At 37.5% G+C, this 9,081-nt stretch overlaps 1 long non-coding RNA gene across 1 annotated transcript; it reads right to left on the bottom strand.

Moving 5' to 3' along the window:
* Window positions 1–814: 814 nt before the first annotated feature.
* LOC137464445 (uncharacterized) lies at window positions 815–1,782 on the bottom strand. The gene is made up of 2 exons (XR_010994238.1): window positions 1,688–1,782; window positions 815–962 (listed from the first exon to the last, which is right to left on the bottom strand). It is a non-coding gene; the product is annotated as an uncharacterized lncRNA (long non-coding RNA).
* Between the last annotated feature and the right edge of the window lie 7,299 nt (window positions 1,783–9,081).

Below are 9,081 nucleotides of genomic sequence, written 5' to 3'. Positions count from 1 at the left end.
AAATAAAAAGCTCTGAAGAGTCTCATGACAAACCTGAGGAACAGGGAAGAATAAAGACAATCCCTTACTGAAAGAGGGAATGTGAGACCTGAGAAGGTAAAAATTATGAGAGATTACAAGAATAAAAGCATATGCAAACTGCTGACTGTAGTACTGAATTCAGCATAATGATAGATGAGCAGATGTTTATGTGCGGAAGTACATAAATTACTTACTTCTATGAAATAAACAACTGAGGCAAAATCTAGAACAACAATTGGATTGTTAACAGAGAGAGAACATAGTCAAAGGAAAAACAGAAAAAAAGAACATGACTTATCCTAAGGAACAATTTTCTCAAGTCTCAACTTTTCTCACCATGAAGAGAAATGTAGAAAACATTTAATTCAGGGTGGTTTGGGCAGACATAGCAAGAGGGAAAAAAAAAAGTGAGAAATAATTAGGCACACCAAGAAATATTGAGACACACAACCACTTCTTTCCCCAAAAATGGTTTCCTTACCTTTCCCACTATATTATTTTTGATAGATGCTGTATACAACATGAAGCATCCTGAACTTGAAGATGCTGTGCCAAGCAAACTTTAAACATCTGACCCAGACTTTTGCATTTTTTTCCTCCTTAAAATAAATGAAATATCTCAAAAGCTCCTGTACTGCAATTTCTCACAATGTATTTATCACTATCTCTAGAACTCTGGAATTATCAACTACAATTAGATAACTAAGGCTTTGCTTTACTAATTACCAGATTACAGGAATGTCCTCAGCAGCATTTAAGTACATATGCTAGGATTAACTGTAGCATTCAAGTGTTTGAAATAATGCACTTTAATCTTTACAAGGAAGAATCAAGGCACTGTTTTTAAGGCCATCTCATTTTGTATTGACTGCAACAAAAAGAACTCTTTGCCACATTCAGTATTCAGCATTCTTTCAGATTTGTAAGTGTTTTACATAAACCTAGCGTAGCTCACTTACTGCAGCCACAGAGTGCTAAGGCACCGGCTAGCAGACTCCCGATGTGGCTGAAGGGAGCCACGAGAGAGGCCGCCTCTGGATCTTGGCAGAGACTTCCAGGTGGCGGTGTGTGCAGCAGCGTGCGTGACGCTTGCACGTAAGCACTACGAAGATCCAAGGTGAAGGTGTGAAGGAAAGGACACTTGTATGAATACCAAGGAACCTTTATTCCCCAGTGGGATCAGGGACAAGTGCCAAAGAAAACAGGGTCTGGCTAGGGGTTTTAAAGGGAGTGAGTGTCAGGAGAAGATTCATTCTGCAGTCAATGGGAGAAAGCCAGGGGAGGAGTACAGTCCTTGCAGCAACCAATGAGGAAAACATGGAGGAGGGAAGAAGCCTCTGGGACAAATCAACTATCTAAACAGGGATAATTGACAGAAAACCTTCTTGAAGAATCTGGGTGGAACTGGGTTGATGGACAGGGAAAGGAGGCAGCACCACTTAGATTGACAACACTAAATAAGGATAAGAGGGGAGGAACAAGGGGATTGACAACTTGAGGGACAGCCAAGTGGTGGGAAAACTTGGGAGTAAACAACTTGGAACAAGCCATTGTGAGGGGATAAAATGGGGGTACAAAGGATCAAGCCATTGTTCTAACTAACAAAGAACAACTAACCTTTTATAATAAACAACTGTTAAAACACATAAAATCACACCATCACAACCTAACACTGTTACCATCTAACCTACTATTATAACAGGCATGAGAGACGAATTATGTTTCAAAAGTTGAGTTGATGTAACCACAATCAGAAATAACAGCAAAAAATCGCACAGATCATTTTAAAACAGTCACACTTCTTGATCTGTTATATGACTGTTCATCATCTTCTATCCTGCTGTCAAGAGGAAATGTCCATTCATAGCCCAGAGAACTAGCCTGGGCTGCATCAAAAGCAGCATGGCCAGTAAGCTGAGAGACGATTCTGCCCCTCTGCTATACCCTTGCAAGTGCCCACCTGGAGCACTGCATCCACACTGGGTCCACAGCACACAAAGTATGTAGACCTGCTGGAGTGAGAGCAGAGGAGAGCCACAAAGGTTATCAGTGTGCTGGAGCCCCTCTCCTATGAAAACAGGCTGAGAGTTGGGGTTGTTCAGCCTGGAGAAAGGAAAGTTCTGGGGAAACCTTACTGTGGTCTTTGAGTACTTGATGAGGGCATCCAAGAGAGCTGGTGAGGCACTTTTGACAGGGTGTGCAGTGACAGAACAAGGGTGAATGGTCTCAAACTGAAACAGAGCAGGTTCAGATTGGATATTAGGAAGAAATTTTTTACTGTGAGGGTGAGAACACTGGAACAGATTGGGTAGAGAAGTTCTGGACTCCCTACCTCGGGAAGTGTTCAAGACCAGATTGGATGAGGCTTTGGTCTAGAGAAAAGTGTCCCTGCCCATGGCAGGTTTGGAACTAGGTGATCTGTGAAGTCCCTTCCAACCCAAACCATTCTACAATTCAATATTGTCAGTAAAATTCAATTAATGGGAATGCTGATGTTATAAGTATTTATCGTATTATGGCATTTTACTAAATATGTGATTTACCTCAACCAGTGGTAAATCTTACACTCAAAAAAAATCAAATCTTCAAAAAAATATAGTATATAACATATAGTATCTTCCAGCAAGGATCAAGAGCACTTTTTTAAATTTGAAACTATACAGTTCATTAGGTATTCTCATTAGAGAATGAGGACCTCTCCTTTCATCTTACAGGTCAGCAGTCAAAATGAGCTTGTCTAAGCAACGAGTGAATGTTATTACCTTCATTAAAGTATTCAGTACTTTATGCAGTGCACTATAAATTCTTGTTGCATTCTAAGCTTTTTTTGCCGAAACTTTTTTGCAATATATGGAATGCAAGCACTCCATATATTGCAGTCTATAGGGATAATTTAAGCACTTTTTAAAACAACTGGAATACTTACTTTCAGTCATGTCCCACTTAAAAGAAGAAACAGCTCAGAAAAAATAAAGCTATCATGGGAAAGATGGAATTCAGGGGAGACTCAATTTACAAGTATCAGGGGGAGATCAAGTTATCCCAAGTGGGCTGACTCTTTTCCAATATGGATTTGTGTCATAAATAGAGGAAACAAGATGGTGTGCCAGTTTTGGACATCAAAAGGAATTGAGACATTAGAGGAAATTTCTTCAAGGAGAGGGTTGTTGGAATAGACTGCTCAGGGAGATGGTGGAGTGATCATCCCTGGAGGTGTTCAACAAATGACTGGAAGTGTCACTTAGTGCCATAGCATAGTTGACAATGCAGTGATCAATCAAGGACTGGACTTGATGATCTTAGAGGTATTTTCCAACCTAAAGGATTCTGTTATTCTATGAATAGGATATTCTGTTAGCTCATTAGATAGAACTGAGGTTCAGAAATGCATTTACTTAGCCAGAAAGTATAACTGTGCCCTACATAACACACAGCACAAAGTAGAAAAAAGGGCAAACCAATTCCAATTTTATTTTCCAATTTATTATTTTTTAATAAAAAACATTTGTAACAAGATTTGGTGAGAACCCAGAGAAGGGCAGATTCAGTATGATTTTAAGGTATATGTTATTCTTGGTTGTCTTTGAAAGTTTTTTCTTAGTATGTATCAGTGATTTCTGCTATATTCAAATTTAACCCCCCACTGATTCACTAGAGATATGTAAACTTGTTAGCTTAACAGAGCTTCCTGAAAAACAGAGACTGATTTAAAAATATGTTTACCTGAAAACTATGATAAAAATCAATTTATCTTCCAGATGAGTTGAGATCACCTTCCTCCCAAAATTAAATAGCTGCCACCACCCATCTACTCTCTCTTGTCACTGAATCCTGTATGCTTGCATGTCGGTATATCCCTATCAGCAGTGAAGTTTTCTAGGGATAATGAGGCAGAACCTGAAAAAAGGAGGTTTTCTTTCCTGCAGAGTTGTGCCCCAAGGCAGTTAGCGGTATCAGTGAAAGAAAACTAATGATTTGTCATTATCATTCAAAAAGTGAATCTTGCATTGGATAAAGGATTTTTGTTTCAAATTAAGACTGATTTGCATATTCATTGCTAGCTGGGGTTTATATAAACGTGACTAGTTTAGATATGTCTACACTGTTTTCTAGATACAGACCCAAACCTGCACACAAGTCGAAGTTCATCCATGCCAGAAGTACATGGACTTTGGGCAAGACTGAACCATTGCTAACAGGACAGGAAATCACACACCACTGTTCAGTATGACCCCAAGGACATTCCTGCCTGCTCCCTAATCAGTGCCTACTGACGGTAAAACTGCCACCTCAATCTGTGAAAAATTGTGCATGTTTCCAACAAGACAGTTTCTTGTCCCTGTAGTTCACATTCTAAATGTATTCTACAGATGGCACTTTTCCTCTAGGTCTATAAAGGAAGAAGAGTGATTAAAAAAAAATTCTACAGTATATACTTAGCATTAGGGATGATATTCACATTCCCTATCTCATCTTTTCCAATAAAAACTGATGACTGTACTCGTTCATTCAGGTAATATTCACATGCACACACATAAAAAGTGGCAAAAGCTATTGCAGATAGGTAACACCAAGAGAGAAATAAACAAATGTACAGTTTAGAAACCTTCTCTAGCTTCTGTTGTAAGAGGGAAAATGTAGCAAACACTAAACAAAGGCCTTATCTGAATAAGAGACATAAAAGTGGTACTTGATAGCCTTGCTGTTCTCAGTTGAAATCTTCTGGAGAAATGCTTGCTCAGTTCCCAGACAAATTCAGCCCTTTTGTGAGAGATCTCCCTTTCATATTTTGCTTCCTTTTTTAAAAGCCCAGAATTTTAATTTTTTTTCGAACTACAGAGGATTTCTGTTTAGGACTAAATGTGGACAGTCATACTGTGTATCAGATAAGCTGCATACTTGGCAGACAAAGAATTGGAAAGTATGATGCTTCTGGCTTCAGGTTGCCATTATAAGATCCTGTCTCTTTTTGGAAAGTTTCTCCTCTGAAAATCTCCAAGTGTGGATTTTTGAGTGTTCACAATGTTAAACAGTATGTGTTTTAGGAAAAAGTAGATAGTAAAACCCTCCCCTTTTATTCTGGTAGCAACTCAGCATGTTGTAAAAAAAAAGTACATGAAGAGAGAGTAATTAAAAAAAAAAAAAAGTGAAATAAGGTAGCTGAAATGTCATGTCATGGTCTAACCCTACCTAGCAACTTAGCTCCAGAGCTGCTCACTCATTCCTCCCCCAACAGCAGAATGGGGGAGTAAATCAGAGGAATACAAGCTATAAAAGCAGTTTAATAGGGAAAGCAAAAGCCATGCATACAAGCACAGCAAAACAGGGATTCATTCACCACTTTCCATTGGCAGGCAGATGTTCAGCCATCCCTAGGATGGCTGGTGGCATGGGGTAAGGTGCAGAAAAGGCCTTGATACTGCCCAGCAACAACTAAAATATCTGTGTATTATCAGTACTGTTTTCAGCAAACCTGAAACACAACCCCGGGTACTGTGAAAAAATTTAACTTTATAATAGTCAAAACCAGCACATTTATCACTCATTCGGCCAATGAGATAAAACTGTCTTATATTCCTTGCCACATTATATTCCTTGCCACAATCCCATATAGGGATGCCATTTCCTTGCAAGGTTCTCTATTTCTCTAGTAGTTACTAACACCTATACTGCTTCTACCTCAGACATTACACAACATGCTTTGAGCGTCTGTTAAATAGTGCAAAGTTTTTTTATGTGCAATGGATGGGCCTTTTTTTTTGTTTTGTTTTTTTTTTTCCCCTACTAGGAGGGAAATGATTCACAGAGTTTCAGTGGGCAGAGCAACTTCTGCAGTAGATAACAGCTGGGAAAATTATTGTACTGTTATGAGAACTGCCTGAGAACTGTTTTCTCTTTCACTGTTCAAGGATGAGGCTGCAGAGGAGCCATAGAAATAGTGATGAATTATACTGCACTGATAAAACTGATATGTACTAGATGATGCAGGTGGCTTGTCCTTGCCTATACAGAATCATCACAGAATGGGTTGGTTTGGAAGAGAACTTTAAAAGGACATTTAGTCCAACCTCCCTTATCAAGATTAAATGAAACAGTGACTAAGAAAGGTGTGTGAAAAGAGTATAATTTCTTTTCCAACCACTTTAGTCACAGATTTCTGGCCATGCCTTCTGCAATACAGATTTATTCTCTTATTTTCCTACTCCTAAATTCAATTAATTTATTGCATGGAGTTCATGGTCTCTGTGTGAAGTAAAAACTATTTAATTATTACTTTAAAAAATGCAATTAACACCTGCACTGCCCCTGGCTTGATGCATCATACTAGTGAAGCGCCACCATCCTCAAGAGTGTGTAAATGAGAGAAGAAAAAGACTCAATGTAATTTAGAATTAATAAGCTTTGTCTTTACAACTTTATAAAAAGATTGAAATAATTGTATGAAACTTTCAAGCATGTTTAAAAGAAGTGTGTATCAATATGAAACTATAACTGAAATTTTATTTCTGGTTTGAAAATCCCAAGGCAGTTCAAATGTAGAAGTGAGCACATCACTTTTACAGTAAAGCTGGCCAGTATTTTTTGTAAACCTAGAAAAGATGCCTCTGTAAGAAGCTTTGCCTTAAAAGGAAAGGAGTTTTTGTAGTTGATACACTAGCTACAAATCAAAAGATCTGTAACCACAAAGCCCCTAGAGATCTACAAACAATAAAATTCTTTGCAGAAGTCCTAGAGGATAAAAAAAATTGAACAGCAGCTTTTAGGTCACTTATACTTGGAATCTAATTTCCAACAATGCCAATGTATGAAAGTGCTCAAACATTTGTTTTCATCAAAATTATTGTGTTCACAGAGCTGTCTGCTGCCTCAGATGCTCACCTGCAATCTGTGCTTTGTGCTAGAGACTGCAACATTCATTCTTCCCAAGCCAGGTCCAAACATGCTGTCTGAACAAAGGGCATGGTTTGCTCTCTCCTAAAAGAAAGACAAGTAATAAAGGTCAGCAGGGAATGCCTCTGACTTTTTCAGTGCGCCCTAAGTAGCCTTTTCTGTCTACTCAGATTTATCCTTGGAATCAAAATTAACTGGTGCGGGGCAGAAAAAAACTAGAAAAGAATAGTTAAATGTAAGCCTTTTCTTGGGTTATCTCGGTTGAGCCACTTTGTGTTTCACTGGACTTAACACTACCCACGAGGCTGATGTAAGGGTTAACACACTAAATGTTGTCAAGCATGGGAATAGGGTCCATATGGAGAGATCACATTTCCTTCTGACAGACTTGTTTCAAACCCTGTGAGAAATATAAGTAAACTTAATAGTCAGAATGACCCAACATCCTCAAAGTAGAATGTTTAACATTTTTATCTGAAATATAATTTTCCAGTAACAATGCAACCCTTAGCAGTATGTTTTCTAAAGCCCTACCATTGTCAGATACAATTTTTTGTTCTTCTTATATGAGTTATTTAAAAACCAAATCTTTTTTTTTTTCTTATGAAAGACTGTCTTGGTGGTACTAACTCTAATTTGTGGCTAAATCAATCAGAATTCAATAATTAAAGTAAATTAATTCTTACATTAGAAATCTAAATGCTACAATACAGTTAAGTATTGGTTCCAGTAACTCTCACAACCAAAAGAAGGCAAAACACATTGCAGAGGAAGCTGGAACAAGGAAAAATGAAAATACGCCTTTTTTTCCCCCTGGCATTTCTGAGGTTTACAAAACTGGAAATAAAATTCATAGATCAGCCAGGATAAGCTGGTATTAGTTATTGTTGGAAAAACTCTGTATTATGTCAGTAGATTTTTCACTACTGATATGCTGTGCACATTCTTCTTTTCATTAATAATTTTAAAATTAATTTTTATATTGAAAGATTAAATTAGAATAAGTTATCTTTGTATAATTCTCCCACAGTTTACCAAGAACAGAAGTATTTGGAAATATATTAACAATTGCTGAATCATAACTAAAATTAAAGACTACTTATGATTATTCTTTTTCATTTTGAAGTTCACATTCTAATCACTAATATATTTTAGGCTACTTTCACTTCTAAATGTATGTATGTATGTATGTGTTTTGCCTCTGGAAATATTACCCAAGTTGTAATATAACCCTGATGAATCTTTTGTGGAAACGCCTTGCAGAACAAATCTGCTGTTAAAAAGTCACACTCAGAAGTTCATCTTTGAACTCCACTTGCTACTAAGGGGTCTTCTTGGCTTTTCGGTGGTCACTTCCAACGAAGGCTTCTCATCATCATCACTGTCCTTTGAACAACCCCACAGGTTGCACATGCGCCCTAAGTCTTGTGTTATAGAAGCCAGCATTATATTTCAAAAATAAGCCTTATTATTTCATAGATCCCTACAATCATCCCAATTTTGTCCGTTTCAAGGCTAATTCCTAATTATCCCAAGGCCTATTCTGTTTTGAGATTTTACTTATCTCAAACTATATCCAGTATCCTATTTTCTCATGAACATGTGAAAACATCTGTTTTGTGACATTAATTACATCTTCTTTTCCTCTATTACTTTTTAATAAATTCTTTCTAAAATATTGATATAGTTACAATGGTTAGCACGTATCATATTCATTTATCACAATATGGATGGAAGCATGAACATGTCTAGTGCTGGAAAATCAACGCACAGGGCATTTATGTTACATAAACTCTTACAGCTCTGTCAGCATGGTGAGCTAAGATGATGTAAAGGCTTTTTTGCAGCGACTTTTTTGCATCATTGAAACAAACTTACAAAACTCAACCTCTGCATTAGCTGAAGCTGACAAGAGGCAGCAGGAAGTACCCTACCACAGTTATTCTTTCAGAGAATGCCCCCTTGCTAGAATCCACTTTGCACTATCAGAATTCAGTTATTTACCAAGCAATAAATAGAAATGCATATAACGCACATATATAAATGTGTATATGCACATATGAGTGGCCTTACTAGGTAAGCACACATGTATACAGAAAGAGAAGTGTAAACAATTTCACTTAGCCATAATCGAAAACCTGAGGAGCTTTTGCTAGAAATTGTGCGCCC

The sequence above is a fragment of the Anomalospiza imberbis genome, chromosome Z, assembly GCF_031753505.1.
Source record: "Anomalospiza imberbis isolate Cuckoo-Finch-1a 21T00152 chromosome Z, ASM3175350v1, whole genome shotgun sequence".
Taxonomy (NCBI): Eukaryota; Metazoa; Chordata; class Aves; order Passeriformes; family Viduidae; genus Anomalospiza; species Anomalospiza imberbis.
Note: the sequence above shows the minus strand (reverse complement) of the source record. Positions and strands in the feature narration are given on the sequence as shown.